This window comes from Gallus gallus, chromosome 1 (assembly GCF_016699485.2).
Source record: "Gallus gallus isolate bGalGal1 chromosome 1, bGalGal1.mat.broiler.GRCg7b, whole genome shotgun sequence".
NCBI lineage: Eukaryota > Metazoa > Chordata > Aves > Galliformes > Phasianidae > Gallus > Gallus gallus.
The window spans coordinates 52,597,290-52,622,727 of NC_052532.1; the positions used below are offsets into that span (position 1 = coordinate 52,597,290).

Here is a 25,438-nt window from a genome sequence, read left to right on the forward strand (position 1 = left end):
TTATCCAACCTATTTCAGGTTTGGAAGCAGTCCAGCTGTGGTAACATAGAGCTCCAGGCGGGCTAATGCATGTGATGTGTTGACTATGTGCTTGAGGTAGGAAATAACTCATGCCGTGGTAAACTTGCATTACACAAATATTTATGCAAACTATTTCAAGTGCTTGGGCAGTAATAAATTGCTATCATTTGGTCTGTTAGAGCCTGATAAAAAGCCTGTTGTTTTGTCAGGCTAAATAGTTACAGGTGATTCAAATAAGAAAAATAAACCCAAAGCAATTCTTGACCAGGCTGCCCAGTGGAGTTGAATCTTCACATGTCTACTGATAGGCTGCAGTAGGAACTACATACTAAACTAGTATTTTGTGTCTCCTTTTTCACATGCCAATGTTTCACCTACAAGAGTACACTGATTACCCCAGGAGGTAAGGAGGATGAGACCTGTAGAGACTATCTGCCTATAGCCATAGAAAGAGACCAGTTCTGGGTCACGGGGAAACCCAAAATCTGGCGTAGAAAAGAGGGATACGTCAAAGGAACTTTTTATATTTTATTTTATACTTTTATACAGGATTAAGTCATTTGTCCTGTTATTTGCTTATCATACAGTTTATGCTGGTTATCCAGGAGTAAGATTCTCTGTGTACTCCAGTCAACTGAAATAAATACTGCACGTAGGACAGGCAAGCTCTCTGCAGAAGTACAGAAAGGAGAGGGACAAAGTCCATGAAGAGAGAATATGGGATTTTTAGTCCAAATGGAAAAGGTACTGCCTCTGCAGCAGCCTCATTTTGTTTACTTTTATGCAAAATGCAGCTTGCTCTCCATTAATTTGATAGACACGAGAGATTTCCATGGAAACATCAGGACTCCATTTCATTTAAAGCCTGATTCTTGATTTCCTTGTCAAGCAGAAATCAATGTGTTGGAAATGGGAGAAACGTTCAAGGTACTGCTTAGAGACACTGCCTGTGCAGAGGTTTTCAGAGCAGTGCAGCACTCTGCCATATGCCATCACCATTCACATCAGCATGATCCTCCACTCCAGGCTTCTTTCCTTTTTCCTTCTATTTAGGCAGTTTTGACCTCAGATCCACTGCTAATTTTCTCTGCCTAACCTCACAAGCAGTTATTATCCTCCCTGTCTGTGGGATTATACGCAGTGCCTGGGTAAGTGCTCCAGCTCTCTGCTCTCCACCTAGAATCAAGGATATTCATGCAGCTGAGAAGTCAGATTTATTTATAAACTCAAAATAAAAATAAATAAATAAAGCTAAAAAAACTGAGAATCTGATAGAATTTTTTAGACAAGCACTTTCTCATGTGCAACCAGTGGGAAAAGAGATCAGAAATTCCTTGCAGAATATTATAATCCAACTCTTTCCAGTTCGTCTTACATACTAGTATATATAGTACAGCTAGTATATTTTTTCTCAAAGAATGGCTAAAGATCTTCTGGGCTTTCTGTGGAGCCCACTGGGTAGAAGCATACAAGGTTACACGTGCAGACTAAAAGAACATTGCTCAAACCCTTCTCCTCAGCTGTCTTCTTCACATTAAGGCACTGGATCATAATTGCCCTTTCCACTACTTCTCCACAGTTCTAGATATCAAGGCTGAACTTCATTCCTTGTCTTCTGTCTCAAAGTGTGCTCTGAATCTAGAAAGGGCCACAGAATTAACAGGGGTAGATCTTTCTCCAGCTAGATTTTCACCTATCACCACTTCTACACAAGCAGGAACTCAACTCCTCTCCTCCTCTCCTCATACACACCCTTCACCTACATCCCTGTGTTTGCAGACATAGCATAACTCTCATCTATATTTTTAGGAGGCTTCTGGATTCTGTACAGGTGATAACCCACATAACAGCATCTCTCAGGCTTCAAAGTCTGTGAGACCCAAGGCTAAATACCTAGAAGGGATCCAGAGTGATGCTGGGATTTGATATTCATAGCCTGAGCATTTTCACTATTGCAGCTTATCAGGTTTTTCTTTTTCCTCTTACTCTGCTCTTCAAAATCCTTCATATATTTCTAAATGTGGCCATCAGAAGAAGGTATGAGTAATTCAGATGATCGTGGCAGAAAGGAAGCTGTTTTACTGGGGAAGGGGATGCAAAAGGAGAGTATGTTTTTGGAAGCTGAAGAATACACCCTAAAGTAATTCACTGCAGATGAGCATACAACCCCAGAGTCTTGAATTCCCAATTCTGGACTTTAATGATCACGTATCCTCTCTTATCTTAAACTTGAGGCAAATCCTAGGCCGTAGATAAAGATTTCAAAGTGAACCATAAATTACTGTCAGTGCTTCCCCTTTGGCTGGGATAATGGCAGAAGTACATACACCCTAATCTCCCCAAAGGTGTTTTTGTGAAGACACTTTGTATTTAAAGCTTTTTTCATCTTCTCTGCATATATATCTTACATCTGTCTTTAGCTGCTGGCTAGTGGACCCTCTGAATACTGAGGGAAAACACAGAGGTGCTCCTTCTTGCATATCTAAAACTATGGAGGAGTCAAAACAATTTATCTTTCAACATAGTTGAAAAGCAATAATAATAATAATAATAATAATAATAATAATAATAATCAGACTGCTAGTTTATTCCTGTCAACCTCAATTCAGCATTACGAATTACACTTTCTGCCTGGCTTGTCAATCATGAGCTGTAACACATATAGAAAGGTGCTTTCTCTTGAAGAACAAACATTACCAGAATGGGAGGAAGCAGGAGGAACCTGACCAGACTTAAAATCAGGCTGGGAAAGCTTCACACGACAAGGAAGGGATCACCTCAAAAAACTGCAGCACCGAGGACAGCAATCAGTACAGGAACAAACTGGAGGCCCTACAGAAGAAAAAACAAAAAGCAACAACAACCAAAAAACTTCCATGTGCACCACTCCTAGACATTGCACAGATGTGTTTCATATCAAATACTGTGGAAGGTCATTCTCTTTTGCTTACAGTGATCACCTATGGCACAGAGAGGAAAGGATCAGGTCATCTTTGCATGCCCTCTGCAGTTTCCATGCCCCAACTCCAGCATGTGCAGCTCTTGGAGTCTCATCCCAGCAGCATGATTTTCTGTGCTCAGAAATGGGACTCTGAATATTTTTTCTGGTACTTGACATATCTCTGTTGCATGAAGTCCTACAGGACAGACGACTTCCCCTTTCCCATAAAATCTGAGCTATCCACTATTAATTATTAAGAGTATCATTTTTTAAATAATCATTTTACTGCAAATTTTAATTTTGTTAGAGTGAGGAGATCCAACTGGGAGCAGGCCTTGCTGGTCTGGAGGCTGTGCTGGGAAGCAGAGACATTTCTGTACCTAGGGAACTTTGTTTAAAACATTAAGTGTGGAAAGGGAAACTCAAGTTTTGGTGGTGACAAAAAGTAATAATTTATCCTATCTTTGCCTAGATTAAAATACAACTGAAAAAAAGCACTGAATTGTCAAGGGGAAGTTCTGTAGGTCTCTCCAGATCAGCAGTCATAGTGTAGAGCTGACAGAATTACTGCCTATAGCACCAGCATTTTCCTAGCTTTGCACTTCCAAGTCATTTTTGAGCTGAGCTTTTGTGAGATAGAATAGTGGATATCTATCCATTAAGCCATGATCTGAAACATTAAAACATCTTTAAATTCAATGTGGATGGAATGGATTTCTGTTTCCCCTGTGATAATATGGTTTTGCCTTTTACATGGAGGGGCAGGATATGCCAAGCATTGCCTTTGCATTCAGAAGCATCCCATTTGAATTTATCAAGAAACAAGTGAGCAGAAGTTCTGAGGAAGGGGAATAAGCTACATCAAGCCTTTTGAAATCCAAAGTAAATCTTTTTTCCGTTCCCTAGCCACTGAAACTACTGGGGTCTGCTTCCATCACATAATCACCACGCCTAGAAAAGTTAGTGCTTCCTATGTGCTTTCAAGGCAGCCATAGAAGATGTGCTACAATAGACAGGAATATCAGACCTGTCATTGGGTTAACTGGAAAGAAAGTAATAAGGTTAAACAAATAGCTCAAGTAAACCAATAAGTAATTTCCTGAACAATGTGCTAGCTTCCTTAAACTCTCACAGAAAAATCATGGAAACTATATTGCCTAAGCAGAAAATGCTTTGTGGTGTTGTCTTCTAAGGATCCTTTCCTTAAAAGGGCAGTTCTAGCATTGCTGTCAGTAAAATAGGACTTCTGACACTTCCTGATGGGAGTGCACATGTGCAGAAGTGCTGTTAAACCAGAGATTTCCCTATGAATGGTGGCTAACAATAGATTCTAAGTACCCTAAGTAGATTCTAAGTATAATAGATTCCAAGTATATATAAGAGGCATCTCTATATTAAATGGCCACTTTCCAGAATCATATGTGCTTGAAATTTCAGATTGGGAATATTGTTTGATTAATCCTGAAAGTTCTTCACTGTATATTTCCATCTGAATTTTGCAAGCAGCAAGCTGTGTCCTTTTGACACAGACCTGGATATTTTTAAGGGACCCCTGTTAGCAGAGCAGAGAGGTTGCCTGCAACCCAATCATCTACAATTTGGACAGACTATCTTCATGGACACCAGCATCACATTTGATCTGGTAGGAACCATCATCTAGCCAGTCTGGCTTTTCAGTGAAATAAGACATTTCATCAGGTGCAGATAATGCTCTGTTATGCCTACAGCTGGTAGCTAACTGCTGTCTTCCAGTGCACTAGATAAAGCTCACATGGTTGTTGATTTATTTGTAATGGTTTAATTAACCTGATAATTAGATTGTTTTTGTTTATATCGAATTAAAATAAATTGGGTTAATATTTATTTTATGTTACACTTCCACTTAATTATTTGATTTAGCAATTAAAGCATGTAAAATTGGAAAACTGGAAGATGGGACGATGGAATTTTTTTTTTTTTTTTTTTTTTTTTTTTGTCTATGGAAATTAGGATCAAGTCTCTGAGGAGTTCTGGGGAAGATAAGATCCAGCGTGTGTCCTTAAGACAGTGGATAAATAGAATCATCAATTATACTAATGCTTGTGATACTCACCAACAGAGGAAAAAAGTGGTTGGGTTTGTGAAGATTTTTTGATGCCTAACACTGCATAATGACATTTAGTTTTATTTTTCAAACCTATGCACACTTGCCTACATCCTTAGGAACATTTAAGGTGCAACACGTTTAAAACTTCAGACCAAACAGCTTCTAATAATGACAGAAAGTCTCAGATACAGAAATAATTACGAGAGAAAATTGCTTCCCAGTTAGAGAAAACATTTATCACATTTGAAATTTATCACATTTTCAATTACATTTTTAATTTCTACCAGAGGGGGAAAGAAGAAAAAAAAAAGACCTTAAAATTTCCCAAATAAAAAAGATTAGGAAACTGTTATTTTTTTCGTCTTATTCCCCTTTATATATATATATATATATGGATGTGTACATGTGCATGTAAGGACTCTTTTAGATATAGCTGTGTGTAGATCACAGAATTATAGAATTGTTTGAGTTGAAAGGGATCATTAAAAGTCACCTGGTCCAACACCCCTGTAACAAACAAGGACATCTACAGTTAGATCAGAATGCTCAGATGTAGGTATACAAAAAGGCATAAGGATGTGTTCCAAGGCCTGCACATGGTAGACTAGAAAATCCACAAGAGTGAATGACAAATCCTCATACAACTCCATCATAATATCTGATACACCTCACCTACCATCATGATCTCCTTCACTGCCCCTGAATAGTCAAATGCCACAGCTGTCCAGTACTGAGGTGATCTGAGGCAAAGAATGACAACAGGATGCCACAGACAGACCTGGTGGCAATACCAAGAGCAGAACTTTGTTTCCTGGCTCCTAGTTTTGTCTCCTGGCAAGGCTGTTTCACTTTCCCAAGGCTGGATAAACGATATTCCACAACAGAATGAAAATACCCTGGAAGTGGTAAATAAATGTTGTATGACCCTGCAGGTATATGCTCTGGTGATTTAGTTAGCAGAAATGCTCTGCCAGACAGCTGCAAAGGAATATTACATAATAGCTATGAAAAGCCAATTTTGAGCTCTCTGGAGACCTTCATCCTGGAATTATATTTGTCCAACGTAAGAACAGAAATACCCCCCAGTGAGCAATCAATATTTCTGTGAGCGTCTCTACTCCACACATCACTCCTACAGTAGCAGGGAATTAGCTCTGGAGAGATACAAGAGGACACTTCATCTCCAGCTCTCTCCTGCCCTCTTGTTTGCCCCTGAGACAATGAGTGGGGGCAGGTCCTTTGTCTGGTTATAGACAAAAGAATGAAGCAAAGGAGGGGACTTGCACAGGGAGAGATCTAAGGTAAGGCTATAGGTGTCCCTGTTCATTGCAGGGGAGCTGGACCAGATGACCTTTAAGCGTCCCTTCTAACTCAAACAATTCTATGATTCTAAGTGGCTGACCCATGACAGGGCTGCAGTTGAGAAGGAGCATGGGAACATGGGGTTGAAGCCAGGGCATGAGTATTACCCAGTCTGTGTGGCTAGCAGTAGACAAACAAGATGGACCAGGGGATTTGTGCCTCCTAGGAATTTCAGATCTCTTTATTTGCGGTCTGGACTTCACCCAGCAAACAAAGGGTACCTCCATCGAGCAGCTTAGATTTTGAACACTCCCCAGAGGATGGCCAGGGAATGAGCTATACATGGAGCATCACTCACAGAAAATATTCAAGGAATAATGGATGACTATGAGGATTACTCGATTTGTTCTGAGACAGTCTGAGAATATGGGAGAGAGGAGAGGAGAAATTTTGGGAAATGAGTTATTCATCATAAAACATATTCTCCCCTCCTTCCCCAGCACACACTGGAGTTTATTCAGAAGGTGGCTATTGCATGTGCAAGAGAGATGGAGGTTCTAAAGCTTTTCATCAACACAGGGCTGCCTTGTTGAGTCATCACAATGATGAATGCTTGAAGCCTGCATGAAAGTGCAGTGCAATTACTGCTGAGTAATAGCAGCAGGTGGAGCTTTTCAACTCCAGCTGGGCTCTAAGAGGTGATGGTGAATCAGTCAGTGTGGAACAGACCTTGGTTTTGGAAGGGAGGGAAGAGGGTGTGCTGTGGGTGAGAGGTGGTTGTTTGTTTGTTTTTAAATGCATCTTGAATAGCACATCAACTTAGAGATGAGAGGACTTATATTGGTAAAGAGTGTCAATCCACAGGATGACTGGTGTTAGGTGTATTGTTCACTAGAGCCACACCTGAAAGGAAATGTAGCTTTGAGGTCTTTGGGGCAAAGTGGCAACTCTACCTGATTTAAAAATAAGATTACAAAAGCTCCAATGGAAGCTTCCCTTCCTCCAAAGGGAAGAAGTGAAAGAGAGTTAAGATATGTGAAAAAGATCTGAAAGTGAAGTCTGCTGATCTTTCCAAGAGCTTTGGGACTTCTATGTAGATGGTTGGTGACATAAACTTTTTCATGGTTAAGTACCAGAGAAGGTGAAAGACTGAGTGGCATGGGCAGTCTTTGTTTGAATTAGGGCAGTAGGAGGTGATGTATACAATATTCTGCTCCTTTGCTGCCTATTCTCTGAAAACACACTACTGCCTGTAATAAAAAAGACTTGGTTTTCAAGGCTTGTCTGCTATGTTTGTTACACAGGATTGTCCAGCTATGGCCCACTCAGAGGTAGCAGGAAAAAAAAAAAAGGCAATAAAACCAATTTTGTTTGAGGCAGCAGGAGAAGGGTTTGTTACAAAGAGTTTTATGATAGTCTTGAGCTAACCATTGAGTTCAGACAATATCATACCCAAGTAGCAACTGAATCCCAGCCTGCTGAGGTTGGTGTGTTGTGGTTCTTTGTGCTCCTTTCCCACCCTACATCGCCTGCTTGAGAAGTGGACAGCAGGAACAGAGATTAAGACCACTGCTCTGAAACAACCCGAGTTGCTCTGGTATGCATGCCTTATGGTGGAGAAAATGCATGGCTCTACTTTCCTGGCAGTTGATATGTGATGTGTTGGAAGAACCAGTCTGGAGAATGACAATGAATACATTGAAAACAGATATTAGGGTAAAGGATAAAAATATATCTAAAGAGAGGACAAGGAAGGAGAGAGACAGTGGAGGAAGTTGATGCCAGGTCTTATCAATCTTCTCCTGAAAATGACATGTGGTGCCTATGAAACCTACTTAAAGTTCCTGTGTGTCATAGGGAATATTTTTGCAGAATCTTGAAAGAAATCGGACAATTATGTATTTAAAAGAGATTCTATTTCTGGTCACCTGTGTTTCAGATGTCTGAACTGTGCATGGTAGACGATGTGTCAGACAGAAACAGCAAATGGATTATTTATCTCCCTGTAGGGAAGCGGCTTGGCCAAAAGTAAAGGAAGCAGAGACTCTACTGCAACTATGTTGAAGAAGAAGTAAGTCCCACTTGCTTCCTTACATGGCAGCGGACTCACTTAGAGGCAGTAGGCCTGGGCTCAAAGCAACTCTTTTGGAGCCCAGAGTCCTGAGTTATGCCACAGGCTATGAGTGACTGGGAAAGTTGCTTCAGTGACCTGAAACGCTGTTTTTCTGAATGTAAAAGTGGGGAAGTGATAACTAAGGCAGTTAGTTATTCCAACGGTAATACTTGTGAATTACTTCAGTACTTTATCATAAAAAGTTACTGTATATGCATGCATTATCATAACCTCAGACTTTTCCAAAACTAAATACTGAATAAATGAAGGAAACTCACCATCAAGAATTGAGATGCACAGATCTAGGCAGAGCCTATTAAGATATCAGCCTTCACCTTAATTTAGTTTTCCATGAAAGTCCTTATTTTCTTTCTTTTGTCAGTGGGGAAGAAATAGAAGCTGAAAAAAATGAAAAAAAGTCTCTCCTTTCTCCCAGGTTCACTGCTGCCTTCTTGCTCCCATCTTCACTGCCAGTCTGCCATGAAACAGGAGATGAGTACACACCTATTGTAGTGCATATGTTCTTACTTTGGGGAAGATGCATAAGACTTGACAGAAATACAGGAGTTCTCTAAAGTAATTTCAAGCAGGGCATGAAGATGCTTATTAGGGTGTAACAAGGGCATGTGAAGGGAAGCAATTTTTAATCACTAAATTTCTAGCATGTAAGTAAGCCAGACATGCATTAATAAGAGGATAAGTGAGAACAGGCCAGATGGATGAACTGGAATTGAAATGGTTCACAGCATTTCTGGCTCCTCAGTGATGATACTGAGTGAATACAAAGGGGAAATTGAGTTTTCTTACCTGAAAAATCATGATAATTACAAGGTTTGAATTGCATGTTGTTTCTTAAATGTAACATTGACTCTAAAGCACTGTCCTTTGCCTCCAATCTGTCTGGAAGGAAAAAGACTCATTTTGTCTGGTGACGATTACAATAGGTCGAAGAGCTCTGCAATGGCAGAGGGAACCTGGGAGCCTCACAGTCCATCACTCTTGTGATATTTCCCCTTGACTCCTACATTCCTGGGAACAACAAGTCCAGAGAGACTGATTTTTAACATTCCTCTTGATTTGCAGTAAAAAGAAAAAAAAAAAAGGGGGGGGGGGGGGGAAGGGAAAAAGAAATCTTCTGCAAGTTTGTGTATATTTTGTTCCTATATTAATACCCATAGTGGGAATGGATAGAAGAGGATTAACAGTGGCTATCCTCTCTTCAATCTAATCTACTATTGACTGAGAAACATCACATGGGGACGTCTTGGAGGAATTAACACAAATCCTTTTAAAACTCTTCAGTGTCTTCTCCTTTCCTTTTCCCCCTCCCCAGCCCTTTCTGTGCCCCTCAGCGCTGAATTTGTAGCAGAGGACGTGGGCAGGGAGGATCACGGGTAATCAATTAAGATGCAGACTTTTACCATTTGACATGCATTATCATGGTCCCACTGACACATCCTGGAACACAAGCTCGATCTATCATGTTGCAAATGAATTCAAAGCGGAAGATTAAAGAGGTGGAGAGGCACACAGTCACACTATAGAATTCAATTTTAAAAAGAAGAAGAAGCACGAAAGCAAGAACAACAGAGCGAAAGCTGACTTGTCTCTGGACAGACTTTACTCTCTATTCTATAGTTATTATTCCAGTGGAGTCAGACTGGGAGTGAAAGTTTGGATTAGTGTGAACCATAGGATTTTATCAACTTGAGATGGATTGAAAGAAGTTACACATAATTCTGTGTTTTATTCTACCTCCCCATAATAATGTTTCAGGACCAAAAGGATTAAAAACAGATGTACTTATTTATTACCTGTGGTCCCTCCAGACAAGCAAATGAACTCGCTGACAGCTAGGCCAGGGTGAGGACTGGAAACTGCTAATATTTAATGTACCTATTCTTTCAGGGCCAGTGGTTTCTGAGGTACAAACTGTCTACTCTTCTCCAAGGCAGGCTGGTGAGTGTCAGGACTCCTGTCTCTGGCATCAGACAATGCAAATCCACGGCAGAGTGAAAGCAGAAGTGCAGCTCTTGCAATTCAGGTGACTTCTGAGTTAGAGGAGATTCTTTTTCTGCTTCATTTCATTCTTTTTGCCCTCTTGCTCTCATACAGAGTTAAGATGGAGATCTTCCCACATTGTCCAGCACTCCTCCCAAAGTCTGCTGGCATAAATAATAGCTTAAATTAAGATACATTTTAAATGATGAAAAGCCTTTTCTCCTCCCCACGCAAAGATTTTGCAAGTGTTGTTTTTTTAAAGCCAATGCATCAGAGGTGTAAAAGTTTGGGATGAACACTGAATTAATATGACATTAAGCAGAACCATGCTAAGGCATGATAAGTACATAGCCAGTCCACAGGCTACCCATGTTTTCTCCATGGGTCATTGCCTCAGGCATATCCCATTTCTGGGTGTGGAAATCAAAAGCCCCTGTTATACAAGGCAGTAAATGAAACCACAGCCAGTTTCTCAGGCCTGACCACTGTCAGCTCTTGTTAAGCCTAGCAAGGCTTTGACTCTGAACCTGGGAAAGTGTTGTCTGCTGAAATCTGTCTGCTATTTCTAACTTCCTCCGTAAGAAGCATAAGGAACCATGGTGGGTCTGCTGAGGAACTGCACTAATTACACAACTGCCAGAAACATACGTGTCCTCTTTCTTTAAAATTAAATTGTCATGTAAACTGCACCATTGGGAGCCTCCATGTGTCACAGCCTGGAGCGGTTGAGGCACCAGAGGGAACAGTGGCTGCTAGATTCACTCACTTCCCATCTGCTTGCTCGCAGAGAACTGGTTAAGGAGCCCCTCTAGTGAAGACAGGAGACAGAAGCACGTAGAAGGTAACAAGGACATGTTCTGGTTTCTTTATCAGCCGTGCTTCAATTTGAGATTTATTTTAATGTTGGGATTCATTTGAGGCTCATGCAAGGGACAGGCTGTCAGCACTGACAGAAACCTGCCTGACAGCCAGGAGGCACGAGGTGAGCTTTACGCACACAGCATTTGCCTATGCCCCTTGCTGCTGGTGGGCAGCACTGCCTGCCCTATTCACTTCCTGTGCATCCAGCACCAGTCCTGACCACCCCATGGGGCAATGGATATATCCATTCAGTGCTTTACCCACATGCAGGTAGAACTGTCTCAGCCTCCTTCTTGCCCTCCACAATTTCCTGGGACAAGCCTCTCTGAAGGAAGGTGCTGAGATAAAGCATCTAGATACGTGAAGTCTGAACTATGAATTTATTTTTGTTTTCTGCTTCTGAAATAAGTAAATATTTCTACACTGTGCAGGGCAAAACATTTTTGTTGAGTTTTTGTATAAGCAATTTCTCATGTAATTCTGTTTCAGAAAGCCTGAAATGCTTCATCAGACAGCTCTAGCTTAGCCATTTTGGAGTGTATTTAAATAGCTTGCAACCTTCCAAAGTAAACGCCATGCTCAAAATTAGCCTGAAATATTGTGCCTCATATAATCCACTTAGGAAAGCTCACTCATTACTACAAGAAATGGCAGATTCTCAAAGCCTCTGAGGGCATGGGCTAAGTCTTAAACAATGCACACCATGTAATGACAACAGCCATTTATAGATACTCCAATCAAAATATCAGTTCCTGTTCCTTGCTAGCATGCCTGCAAGGTCTGGTGCCTGATTTTGCTACCTTTACTTCTGGAGAGGGCAAAAAGACTCTCCCACCGACTACCACATCAAAAGTGACTTATGGACTGGAAACCTGACGCGAAACACCAGCTTGCCTCTATTCCCTTCCACTTTCTGCTTCAGCCCCAAATTGTTTTAAAAAATATGACAATATAGTATTTTTTTTCCCAATTTCTCATTGAACTTACAAAAAATATTTCAAGGACTGTCTTCCACCATGCTTTTAAAAAATACCTGTCAAGCTAGACATGTTTTATTTAATAGCCTCTTTGGTCAACCAAACCCCTCAACAGAAAAAAACATAACATTAACTATTTCTGTGAAGTACCTACTGAGATCTGGTCTGTGAATTCTGGTGAGAGGGGAAGGGAAGAAAAGGGAAAATATATTTATTTTGCCTCAGCAAAGCAGCACATCTGGAAAGGAAATCTACAGCAAAATCCCAGGCGTAATCCAGCTATTCTCATCTGAAAAATAAAGGGGCAGCAAATGAGTTCCTTTAAAATGAGAGCAATTCATAAACTGAACCAGATGCATCCCTGATGTACATAGCACTGTGATAGCTCTCCTGTCCCATGATCAGGAGTACACATATCTCATCAAGCAATACTAGTGAGAAAATAGGCTCCGTCCCCAGTGCAGCCTTCTTTTCCTAGTGAATCCACTCCCAGGAATACTGATGAACCTCACCAACCCTAAAGTAATTGCTTCCGGCCAAAACAGAGAGGAAAAAAAAACAAAAACAAAAACAAAAAAACACATATAGACATAAACACCACATTAAAGTCAGACTAAGGGTCTTGAAATATATCAGACCTCTACCTCACCAGCACACAGAATTCCACGTCCCTGTAGAACAAGGATGTCTGGGCTTCTACCTGCTGCTGAGTGCATTTCCATCTCAAAAACAACACCTGGCACTTTCCTTTGTTTCTTCAAACGGGTCTTCACACACCTGAAGTCCTTCCATCATCCCAGTAAAGGGGGAGAAGAAATAGAGTTGGAGGGTAAGTATTTGTGTGAATCCAAGCCCAAGCACACAGATTGATAGTTAAATAGACACACAGCTAAACAGCACCTAAAGCTGAAAAACATGGCCAGAGAAGATGGTGATGTATTCCTTTACTTTCATCCCCACTTCCTTATACATGTGCCTCCTGCTAGTCATCTATCACATTCTGATAAAAGTGGGCATGTAAGAAGGATCTTGCTCCTATCAAAGCTTGCTGTATTATGTTGTCATCTCCCAGTTTCAGAAAAAAATATCTCATGTTGGCTCAATCTCTCATTCCATTCCCCTCAGCACATACATTTTTTCCAATATTGAAAACCTGACTGTCTTTGTAAATTAAGAGGCCAGCCTTAAAAACATAATAATAACAACAATGCTGGAAATTCAAAACATTACAGAGACTTGAGGTAGGATTTTGAAGGAGAAAAAACACCCAGAAGTAGGCCATTGGTTTCGGGAAGGCTGGGAATAATGCCAGCTGCATGCAGAAAAGCACACACGCGTGTGGAAGTATCATACTGAGCCGTTCAGTACTTCAGCTGTTTTGAAAGGCCTGCTTCTAATTTAATTTTGAACAGAAAATGGTTCAAACTAACTGGCTTCTATAAAAAGTTGGAGCCACTGAGATGGGATAATTACTTTTCCTTCGCAGATTTTAGAAGTCGTGAGTCCTGCGGAGATGACTGGAAGATCTGCTGTGACAGATAGGTAAATAACTGTGAGGAGCTGCCCCCAGGCCCCCTCCTCAGCCTCTTCTTCTCACTTGTCATGTGTCCTCCTGATCTTTCTTCTGTCCTTTCCTTTCACACCGATGTTCCTGACTGCCTGGCTAAAGACCCCTACTTTAGAGTAAGCTTGACCCTCCTTTTTGCTGGACAAGTTCAGGTAGCCATAGTAACTTAAAAATAGCTACAAAGGCCTCATTTCAGATAGAATCATTTTAAAAATAAATAAATAAACCATGTTTTTTAAAGACAGAAATCCATCTAAAAACATAATAGCGCCAAGACACTCTATCATCTCCGAAAACACTTGAATGGTCACTTCTCAATCTTCAGCTCCCTAAGGCGCCAATGCTATCACATTTTTAGATACCTTTTTTTCACTGACTGAGGACTCATGGAGAGCACCTCACAGGGCCAGATGTCTCTTGATGATCAGAAAACTCATCCATCCTATTTACATCTGGCAGCACAGATTCCTTTTTATGATAAAGGTCTGCCTATCCCTACCTCCTCCTGTAAAGTTATCACTTCCCCACAGTGCTTGATGCTTCCTTTGCAATATTACTTTCCAGCCTCAGCAGCCAGTACAAAAGACTGAAGTTTTGCAGGTTGCTGTTGTCAAGAAAAGAAACATTTGGATGATGGAGGCCCATGCCTTTGAACATTCTCCTATAGCTACAGTGGGATGCATCACAGTCTTGCTGCTTTAGAGGAAAGAGGAATCAGTCGGAGTTTATCTGCTCACTGCTTCATTGTCCTTCAGCTGTGCAGCTTCTCACAACCTTCTCTGCACTCCCTCCCTCTTCCCTTTCACCTCTTCTGCAGACATTTTTTCCTCTTCAGATACATTTTCTGTACAAAGGGATTGTGCTTTATCACTTTTGAACTCCTTGTCTCTACATGAGCTATTGCCCTAATCGTATGTATCCACCTGTCCTCCCAGCAAAGCATCCCTAACAAGAAATTTCCAAATTCCTGAGCCTTGTCTTTCCAGTTTGAAGACTGTAGTCACTGTCAAATTTCTCTCGAGAAAGTTTAGGGATTCTCTGAAGCAAATAATTAACCAATTGGACAAAAATTCTGTAGATGTAACACCCAACCTGTGATAATATTTTCCATTTTAAATTGCCAAAGGATTTAGTCAGACTAAATGTATTCCTAATCCCCATGTCTTTCATGATCCTAAATTGAGTAGAAGGTATATTTGTATGGGGAATTAATGAAACAAAAGTGCCAGTAATTGTATTCTGCTCAGGACCTAGAAGGAATAATACCCACTTAATGGGACTTTTTAAGTTTGCATACAGGCATATTTTAGACATTAAAGAATAAGGAGAGGAAGACAGACAAAGAAGAAACAGAATGCTATTACTGTAGATCTCTATAGCAAAAAAATCCATACATTTAATTTTCAAACTGAAGATTGAATGACTTTGTAAGGAAACAGATATTTTATTCCCAGCAAGTTATCTCACTTTTTTTCCCTATGAAAAAATAAAATAAAATGAAAAATTGCAGTCTCATGAAGCATCTGTTTTTTTTGTTTTTTTTTTTTTAAAGGGAAATTTATTCAAAAAGAAAAATCCTCATTGTGATAATAAAAAATCATTCTTCATCGGAAAAAGCTTAACAATGAAAACCAGCTAATCCCATTTACATCTTAAAACAAGCAAGGTGAATATAAATCCGTTATTAGTTACAGTGTACTTCTCAGCACAAACCAATTCTCGGGGCCAAGTTTAACCCTATTATGCCATGGAATTTAATGAGGTGAACTAAAAACAAATGTGGAAATCTTTATTTTGCTTTTTTTTTTTTTTTTAACAGTGACTCAAATGGCATGAATCCATACCTAGCTGTCAGCTAAAGATACAGAAAGACAGAAATGGTTAAATTTTACCTCTACCTATGCTTTGTTCCAAGGGGGCAAACACTCTATTTTTAATCATCTTTTCCCCTGCGGTGCTGCCTTTTTTCCTATTTAAGAAAGGACTGGCACTTCCCAGTGCAGCCCCTCTATCTGGGGAGCTGCGGGACACTTATTTCAGACCAAGAGTTCAAAGATGCCTGAGTCTGTACAGTGACCAGCCAAAAGAATACATGGTTCCCACTGAGCCAGCGCCTTTAGATAGGAAGATATGAAACCTCTGCCAAATCAATGTTTCAGACTGTGTGGCTTCATCATTTGCAAGCCTGAGGGTGTAAAAGCATCTTGTCAGAATTCTTGCAAATAGCCTATTGACCTCTTTCCAAGCTTTTTGCCCAGCTTCCCTGATGCTGCATGAAATAAAACCTTTCCCTCTGGATTCTGCAGCCCCTCATTCAGAGGGGATTGCACAGCACACAGATTCTCCCTGGATGCAGACCTGCATGACCTTCAATCACCTAAGATGATGCACCAACACTGTCAGTGGCAACTTCTGCTTTTCGGTGCACTGATTCCCTGGTTCAAATTGTGGTGCATGGGTTGACATGACATGATAATTGTCACAAGAGACAAGATTACCCCTGGAAACATGCTGATTTCAGGCAGTAAGAGAGAGCCACAGTCTGAACTTTGTGTTTCAGCCTCACGATGAACACAGAATAATCAGCTTTTCTGAGTGGGGATTTGGCTTTGTTCTAGCTTCAAGCAGATGAGCTTTGCAGTGCCTTCTGTCTTTCCACACTAGCAACTGCCCGCTGGTGCCTATGGTTAGGGTACCACTCAATCTCTGAATCTGCACAGGACGTTACTATTGAAAATACTGGATGCCTCCATTGAATGACAACAAGACTGATATCTGCCAACTGCAGTGCTTCCTTGCAAAGTCTACTTTTTCTCATTATTTGTATTAATGTTGCTGTACTTCCCAAACCTGCAGGAAAGTTGTTTGCATGAGTTATGTACCATACAGCGTCCAAAGTCTTCATAATACATCTTCCAAAATGTTTAAATTGAGATCTTTGAAGAGACTTTTGCCATTGACAAACAATTGATTTTTGTAAGATTTATCTGTTGAATGGAGCTTTGGTTCATAGATAATAAATTAAATGATTTGCTAGGCAGTAGGAGATCAGGATTCATGGTTTTACCCTTTGCATGGGAGGGAAGTATGGTGCAAAACTTACAGGCAGAACTAAAAATATCACATGTGATTTGAAAGGAAGTAAACAATAGTAATTAAAGCAATCTACAGGGTAAATGATTTATGCTGAACTCTCACTGAGTCTGAAGTGACTTTGTGTGATTTATCCATAAAATGTTTTTACAAGAGAGAGAGGTTAACAGTGCCTGATTGCCCAGCAGCTTTGGAGATGCAAGATTTTTGGTCAGCATTATGGATTACAAAGTGCATAGGAAAAAAAGGAGCAATTCATATGGGTACTAAGCAGCCAACACAGGACGGTCATTTATAGCTTTCTGGATGGGAGCTCTTGCTTTGCTGCTATTGTAAAGCACCACAAGCCTTACTGATACCATTGGATAAACAAGCTCATCAATCAGACTGTTGTCCCTTGGGCATGGCTCAGGCTCACATGAGAGGTTTGACCATCCAGACATGTTCCAAGCAGTTACAAGGGATTTATAAGAGCATTCACGTAGATGACATATTTCTATGTTTACATAATGTGAGTGAGTACACGAATGCTACGCTTACACAATGCAAGCAGGATCTTGGTTTTGACAAGTCCCTCTGAGTCTAAAGTACTGTGGTGACATCTCCATAGCTGGTCTGTTTTGCCTTCCCTGTGCTCTTGCTGCATTTTCCAATTCAAAAGTCAGTAGTCTACAGCGCATATGTACAACTAGGATTCATGCTGTTGTACACTGCTAAGAAACACAGGTATTTGTCTTCCCCAGTGCCCAAGGGGTTCCTTCTCACGCTCTTTGAGGGAAAGAAACAATACTTCCACTCAGTTCATTCCCCAGAGGAAAGCAACCAGCTTTGAAAATGCATCAAGAGCTGTGGCAGGCTTGTGCTACCTGGGCGGTGAGCCCCATTTGGAGTCTGTGAGGAAGCTCACTCCCACAAAGTGCTAAAATGCTTTAATGGACAAAAGGACCCCACAAGGCAGTTCAGAAATAATTAGGCTGCCATCAAAATGAGTAGCATGTTCACTTCTTGCTCTGCAAAGCTTTGGGAACATTGATTGCAGAGTTCAGTGCTGGCTCTAGACAGTGGTTGTAGGACTTCTGAGAACAGCCTGGAAGGGATGGTTCAGATTTATTAGGCATTCTTCATTTCCTTTTCCCTTTACTAGCCAAAATAATGAATGTAAAGATACAGAATAAATGTACATTTAATTAGATGAGGCAATCTAAAGAATCTGTTTTGCACCAGCATGAAGGTCCTGATTTTTCAGGCCTGAAATTCTTAGTTCTATTTCCATTTTGCCACAGGCTGAATTTTACTTTCAGTGAGTTTTACCATTTAAATACCTTAGGCCTAAAATATATCCTTAGCAGGTCAATTGACTGCCAGTTTGACTGAAAATACAAACAGCCTTTCCTTTAATTTAAGAGGCTGGGATTAAATACACTAATCTTAGAAGAACTAGTGTTTGATATCTTCATCTGAGCTCCTTACTCACAGATAATTGATCACCAAAAAAACCCCACCAAATTCTCACAGGTTTGCAATTTCAAAACACAGAGAAGAGAGAAACACAGCTTAGCTGGTGATGAAAGGTCAACAAGTAAAAGGAAGGTTGTTCCCAAGATGAATACAGAAAATATTGGTTCTGTTTTGTATCACCGAAAAATACCAGTGGGGCTCTGGAAGGAAGGATATAATGAGGCTCGCCTGAGTACACGGGTTGTCAGAAAGTTGTTCCCCAGTGCAGCAAGAACACAGCCCCTGGAAGTGCTATGATTCTTGCATTCTGTAACCCTTTTTAGGTAAAATGGATATCTTAAGACTGCTTGTCTCACTTGCCTCTGGTATGCAGCAGAAGATGCCACCTTCTTTCTATATGGCCAAATAGGGATGGTTTGCACAACTGCAAGGCTATCTGTGCAATTTCTTTGCTGCTACTGTTTTCTTTCAGGAGCTGTGCAACATGATATCCGTAAAGTGGCACTGTTTGGGTATCCCTCTCAGAACTGGGTTTTATTTTTCCCTTTTCATCAACTAGCACTCACTCATCTTTATCACTGGTGTTTAATTACACCGGCTTTCTTGTTTTCTGTCTTTAGGTTCTTATAGATGAGGGAGTATAATGGATTAGAAAAAGGTTACATAGCTTTTTCCAGCCCACACAAAACTATGCTGACTCTACTCCAGGCAATTTTTTTTTTTTTTTTTTTTTTTTTTTTTTTGTAGGTACTTCAGTGGGGGCTGTTTTTGAACTGGTGATTGCATATCATTTACATAAGTCTCTGTTTCTTCAGTGTCACTGGTTTCTGAGCCCTGTATAAAGATATTTTTAGCCTCTTTTTTGATTTTTCTACTGATAAAAAATGTGTAGCTTCATGTTTGTTTTTTTGTTGTTGTTTTTTTCCTGTATGATCCTTAGGGATCATCAGCCTGGTATGTGTATTCCACCTCTAAGCTGCCTCCTACACTGGTGAAAGATACGATATGTCTTGTTGTAGGCTTCTTATTCTAATAGCCATACTTACTTTCTGCAGGATTTCATCCTGAGCAGCATCCTGAGCATAGTCTGAGCAGACTATGATTGCTGAAGGCAGCAATCATAGTCTGCCCTTCATCTCCCACCCAACAGATTTTTGACTGCTTTCTAAAGTAAAAAAATACAACCGAACTTATGCAATCACACGCAGTCTGTCTACTTGATTATCCTTTCCATGCATTTACCACGTGTAACTTTTGAACTTGCTGGTTGATTTCAGCTAAACTAACAGAGGATTACTCATGCAAAAAATTTAAAGTTCTTGTAAATTGATGTTGGTAGTCCTGAAGAAGAGAAAGTTACTATTAGTATCCAGAGAGGAAAGAAAGATGAAGGATGTCACATCTAAAGAGGAAAAATCTGTCAGTGTTTGCACCTTGAGACACCAGAGAATCCATCCATGTGGTTTTTTGTGTAACCAGACTGAGTTTGATATGCTGCTCTCAGAAAGACTTACTGAAGGGCAGACTTGGCTTTGCATATCCATGGAGGTATGGGCTGGGACCTCCAAAAATTCAGCTTCTCCAATTCTCTCCTTTGTCCCCTGCATTTGAATCCCTTGTCTATTGTGCATTTACACACGATAACACTCTCAATTTGCCAATTCACATAGCCAGCCAAAAGACGAGTTTCCCTATGGCAGCTGCCTCATCCAAGGAACTTTTCCTGTCCTTGCAGGCTTGCAGGTGAGGATTTCAAACTACCTTCACATCTCATTGCTTTACCTTTCCTCTGAGGATAAAGGCTTTCAGAAAGCCTCCCTACATTCTAATTAATTTAACCTCTTTTGAGTAGCTGTAGCCAGGAGCTCTGGTTCTCTCCAAAGTTGCCAAAGGCTCCCAGCCATACTTTTCTGCCATTTTTCCTCAGATCTAAACGTTATCTGCATGAAACAGATTTTACTGGAGAGACTGTTTCCTACAGAAATGCCCTGGGTGACCAACACATGCCAGCTGTCAGCTTGCCAAAACTGTACCCTAAGGCAAGCATTAAATAAAGGCAAACATGAGTACCCTGAGAAATCCAGAAATCCAGAAACAGACCTGGCACAGCAAGCAGAGAAGAAAGTATTAGATATCACCAAGAAAAATGATGTCTGTTTCTAAGTAATGGGAAAAGTTACCATTTTTAATGGAAATTTGTGTTAACTGGTGATGCAAATCCTGGAGAACAAGCTGACTACTCCCTCAGCTGATTTGTGAAATAGCCTTTCCGTCAGCACTTCTGCTCAGCCTTCCAAGATCCTTTGGCTTTACAGGAGGAGGAAAAACAACCCTAATAATGGGACGTGTAGGATCCTTCATCTCTGATCTGCACTCAGAACTTCTCTGTACCTTGAAGACATCTAGAAATGTAACTGTCCTGTCCTTTTGCCCTTCCCAGAAAGATGGTCTATATATTTATCCCTGTTATTAGATAACTACCATCTGGTATCTTACCAGAAACATCATTAACTTCCAAAATTCTAAAAATAAATCTCTGATCTGAGATCTTTTAAGTTTCTTCACTTAACTTCTGTATTCTGTGTAAAAAATACAGTTACTCCTTTTATTTTTAACACAACAATATGCACATTTGTATTACAGTCCCATAATTATCCATCTCTCCAGCTAAGTATTAGATCTGCTCAGTGTTTTGACAAGAGTCCACTGTCAAAAATAAAGCAACCATGTGATTTTTTCCCAACCTTTGACCATTGCTTTACACATCGGAAAGCAGAATTCAAATTTATATTTTCCATCTACATTTCCAGTGTTCTAGCACTTGTAGGAATTTTACTTCACTTCTCTCGGGTTTGTTTGAATTGTGCTATTCAGAAATCCCTCAGCACCAAGCATTTAGACAGTTCTGTCACTGTTCTGGTGAAGCTCTGAACGATATACCTGTTTTGAAGCTTAATAGCTCAACATGTCAGAACTTAAGGTTCCTCTTAAACTCAAATGCCTTTTTTTCCTACCAAGACTCTCTTAAAAACACAGTGCTCTCATCAAGGTCAACTTTTCTCAAGCTCTTGGAGAAATTATGAAGCATTCCCCACCAATGATGGTTTTCCCTATGTTCTTATGCACTTTTCTACTCCACGGCTCTTCTACTACAATCCATAGTTCCCATTTCAGGAGGAGATACTCTCTTCCCCATATTTCCCACTCCATACCTATCCCCACTAACAGCAGGTCACAAAGCTGTTTCCCAAGGATAGTTTTAAATTTCACAAGCTCACCACCCTCTAGTACCATCCAGTTTGTTTTCAAGAACAGTGATTTCCTCTGTCTCAAGTAATTGCCTCTGCTCAATCTGCTGCAGCAAAGGCAGGAGTTCACTCTAGATGCAACCAGGTTATACGTCTAGGCCCTCGGGCTGCTGATAGCTCTTTCACTTATCTAGCTCCACAACCCAGCCTGATAAAAACAACAAGCATTTACCCCCTTTTCATCACTCCAGAAGTTCAAAACCTGTCAGTCTAGCAGATGAACCTGTGTATTGACACCAGAGAGATCATCCTTGATCACACCGCCAGCAAGGCAGCCATTCTACCATTATTAACACTGAGCAGGAAGGAGGCATCCCCAGTTTAACACTGGAAAACTAATATTGGGCTTTCAGAAACCACTTCTTAATGATCTTTCACAAACGTCCAGAAAAATCTCATTAACAGCAATAGAAACCCTGGAGCTGTGCAGAACACATCCAGCATGTGTCGAAGGAGACCATTAGTTTGCCTCCTGATGAAAGAAGCCCATGAGTCACAGAGCAGAAGTCACCGGAGGGGGCAACAGAGATTTTGAAAACAGTGGAAAAGGACATCTAAGCAATCTAAGGGGAGACCCAGCAGCAAAAGGGAAGTCAGAAAACGGGTAGCTGTAGACATTCTGAACTGAGTACAAACAAGCAGTGTCAGGTTTAATATTTTTCAGCTTTTGAGGCAGAATGCCAGTTTCAGCTAATTTGGAGGAAATATCAGGATGAAGTACAAAATGATCTCTGCTATGTGAGGTCTCTTCACAGAAAACAAGTTCAGCACCTTTAGTATGAAACTTCACTTGATCTTATTCAAACTAATTGTCTTTTTCCTCTTTTTCTTTCTTTTTTTTTTTTTTTTTAATCAATGATTTTACTTTTCAAGAAAACAAAGTTCAAGCAGGACTTCTTCCTTATAGCATAACTAAAACACTCAAGTGAATGGATTTTAAAATGTCTTCAGAATGCTGTAGGTACTTTTCAGAATCTTCTGTCATATTACATCCAGATAATATAGCTAGAGATGCTGCACTAAGAATCTTGCTTTTAGCTCTACAAAAATAACACCTGAAGTTTTGACCAAGGTGTCTCTAGCATTTACATTCCTCAGGCACCCTCATTTTTAATGATGCTCAGGAACATTTTAGAGATTCAGCTGCTTGTATCTCTCCATTCTCCTCCTCTACTTCTCTGTCAGAGTCAGCCTTCACCTTCTCCAGAGAACCAACTCTTGCAAAGTGCCAGTTATGCTCAGTTGACATTTAACTGATCAGAAATAGGGACTGCTCAGCCTCCTGAAATATCCACTCAGATCTTTTTAGGACTTGCCAGCTATACTGGTCTATGATGTGAACTAATTGGGAATGGGACAAATGTTCACATTCAAATTTTTTTAGATAAGCTAGAACAAGAACTGAGTTATTCTGAGATTATGGCTACCTTGAGAGCTGTTGCTTCTAATCCTCATGTTAGATATATTTCTTCTGGTATCTGGTTAATTTTTTGAGCACAAATGTTGTCTTATCACCAGTACAAAGACAGAAATTAATGCTGAATATTGCACTTCTAAGTGTCAAGATTTTATAGAAGTTTCACATCATGGTTTCTTGTCAGCTAGCTTTCAAACAACAAAAATCAACTTTTCATGGCTGTGTGAAGAAATGAAAAAGGTGCTTATGGGATCTTAATCTTAAGGGCAAATGAAATAATGCCTCACCTTATGTTGGTCCCAAAAATTTAGCTGCAAGATTTTAAAAGAGAATTTAGGCCTGGTGATATGTGCTGGCCTTCCTTCCCTACCTGTATTTTGTCTTATGTTTGTGTGAGCAACAGCCCCACAAATTTACGGAAGTTATCTTTCATCATGTACAATGTAATACAACTTCCCACACTTGGCTGTTTGCAGATGCTAAAAGTGAGAGGAAAATATATGCATAACAGCAGCAAAACATTAAATAAAGCACAGATGTGAACCTCAGAGAGTCCACACGCTGTTTATCAAAGAGGAGAATATAGGATAGAAACCTCACGTTTACATTCTTTTGTTTTCATTCTGAGAATCAATCTGAAACACGAAGAAAGGAGCTTAAACCTGCCAATTGTAATTAAGAGTTTGGTGATGCTGTATGTGCCTCAGCCTCCACCTGATAAGAAATACTCCTTACCTCAGGATGATCTTTCACATTACAAGGTTGCTGCAGCACAAGTGTTGCTCTCCATTTCATGGAGAGGCTTAGTCCATGACCTCTTTCGTTCTCCACTACATCTTTTAGTATGAGTGGGTCAGAACCCCCTGACTGCCACAAGCACAGTTACGCACTTAGCAAGCTGGCAGGAGAACAAAGGGAAGTCAGAGTTAATGATTACCTCTGCAGTTGCCAGGGGTCCATATGTACTTAGAATAGAAGGCATTTTATGCCTTTCTCCAGCACGGCCAATGTGGCTCTCATGTTCTGGCAGGGGTTGAGGGAGAATTCAATAGCACTTTGAATCAACTCTGCAAAGCAGACATTTCTGCCAAACAGAATAAGAAATCTACTACTGAAATCTGCATGATCTCTGAAGTTTCCTCCATGATACCTGTCTCTCCTTGCCACCTGAGCTGGATTTCCAGCGTAAAGCAGTTGACAGGATCATTCCACCTGATTGATCGCCTCAGACTGCTAAAACCCTGAATATGGGTGGAGGTAGGCTGGAGGTGAGAAAATAACCACTGTCATAATGCAAAGCTTCGTTTTTCCCACCCATGCAGCATTTGCCTGAGGGAGAGCAGGGAACAATGAAGAGGGCAGCCTTGTTTAAACATTTGTTTTGTTTCGCTTTGCTTCTGTGAATAGAAATAAAAAGGAAAAGAAAATCCCTGTTAAAAGTTGAATGTAGCACTTCTGTGTTTTTGTCTTGTGGGGTCTTCTCTAGCCCTTCTCCAGAAGTGGGAAGAAAGTCACAGAAATCACAGTGCTCTGGGAATTACATTATAAGTGTTACGTACAAAACAAGCAGAACAGCAAGAGCAGGATCTCAAGAGATTTCATTTCCCAGATCACTTGGTGGTCCCTATCTACTCAAACATCTCAACTCTGCCAAATTCTGGTATTTCCCTATCCTTTATCCACCCTTTCCCACTACAAAACCAGATGCTTCTCTGTAGGTATGGTGTTCTGTATAAAGAATATTTTTCAGGGATAGAAGCACTAACCTGCAAAGGGAAATGTTAGAAGACCTGGTCAAAACAAAGCTCCTTCTTGCGCTCTGATCCTTGAGAGACCAAATTGGTGAACGTATACAAACTCTGTCTAAAATACATCTACTCCATTTGGATTCTATATATACAAATTCCAGCTCTGTGCAGGCAATAGATGATATAGAAAATGTTGAATATATATATATTTGCATGGTAAGACAAAGCAAGAATGCTGTGCAAATACAGATGTGAGAATTTGAGGCCTTGGCCTCTGAGTAATTACCGAACATTGGAACAGTGGTGGAAGAAAGCCTGGCTAGGAGCAGATGAGAAGTGGTGAGGGGTCAGGCTGCTTGCCAGCATGAGGCAGCACATGACACCAAGAAGAAGAGACACATAAGCATGGAAACTAAAGATGGGAGAGGAGGGTGAACACAGGGAATTGAGGCATAACATTGCATATTACTGCAGTGGTTTGTACAGTATGACAAGAGACAGCATCATTAAGGGAATATCCTCTTTGTTGGAAGAAAACGGAGACT

At 40.5% G+C, this 25,438-nt stretch overlaps 1 long non-coding RNA gene across 13 annotated transcripts in view; it reads right to left on the minus strand.

The window, feature by feature from the left end:
* Nucleotides 1–24,029, minus strand: part of LOC112533490 — a 103,103-nt gene extending 79,074 nt beyond the window's left edge. For 10 of the 13 annotated variants that reach the window (XR_005843281.2, XR_005843279.2, XR_005843292.2 and 7 more), the window contains exons 1-5: nt 23,881–24,029; nt 10,360–10,625; nt 9,271–9,492; nt 8,742–8,938; nt 2,719–2,853 (exon numbers count right to left, since the gene is read on the minus strand). This is a non-coding gene — a long non-coding RNA (uncharacterized LOC112533490). Of the gene's footprint in view, nt 1–2,718; nt 2,854–8,741; nt 8,939–9,270; nt 9,493–10,359; nt 10,629–23,880 lie in introns of all 13 variants that reach the window. The other 3 variants (XR_005843295.2, XR_005843286.2, XR_003077830.3) reach the window with 2 other exon arrangements.
* Nucleotides 24,030–25,438: the final 1,409 nt, after the last annotated feature.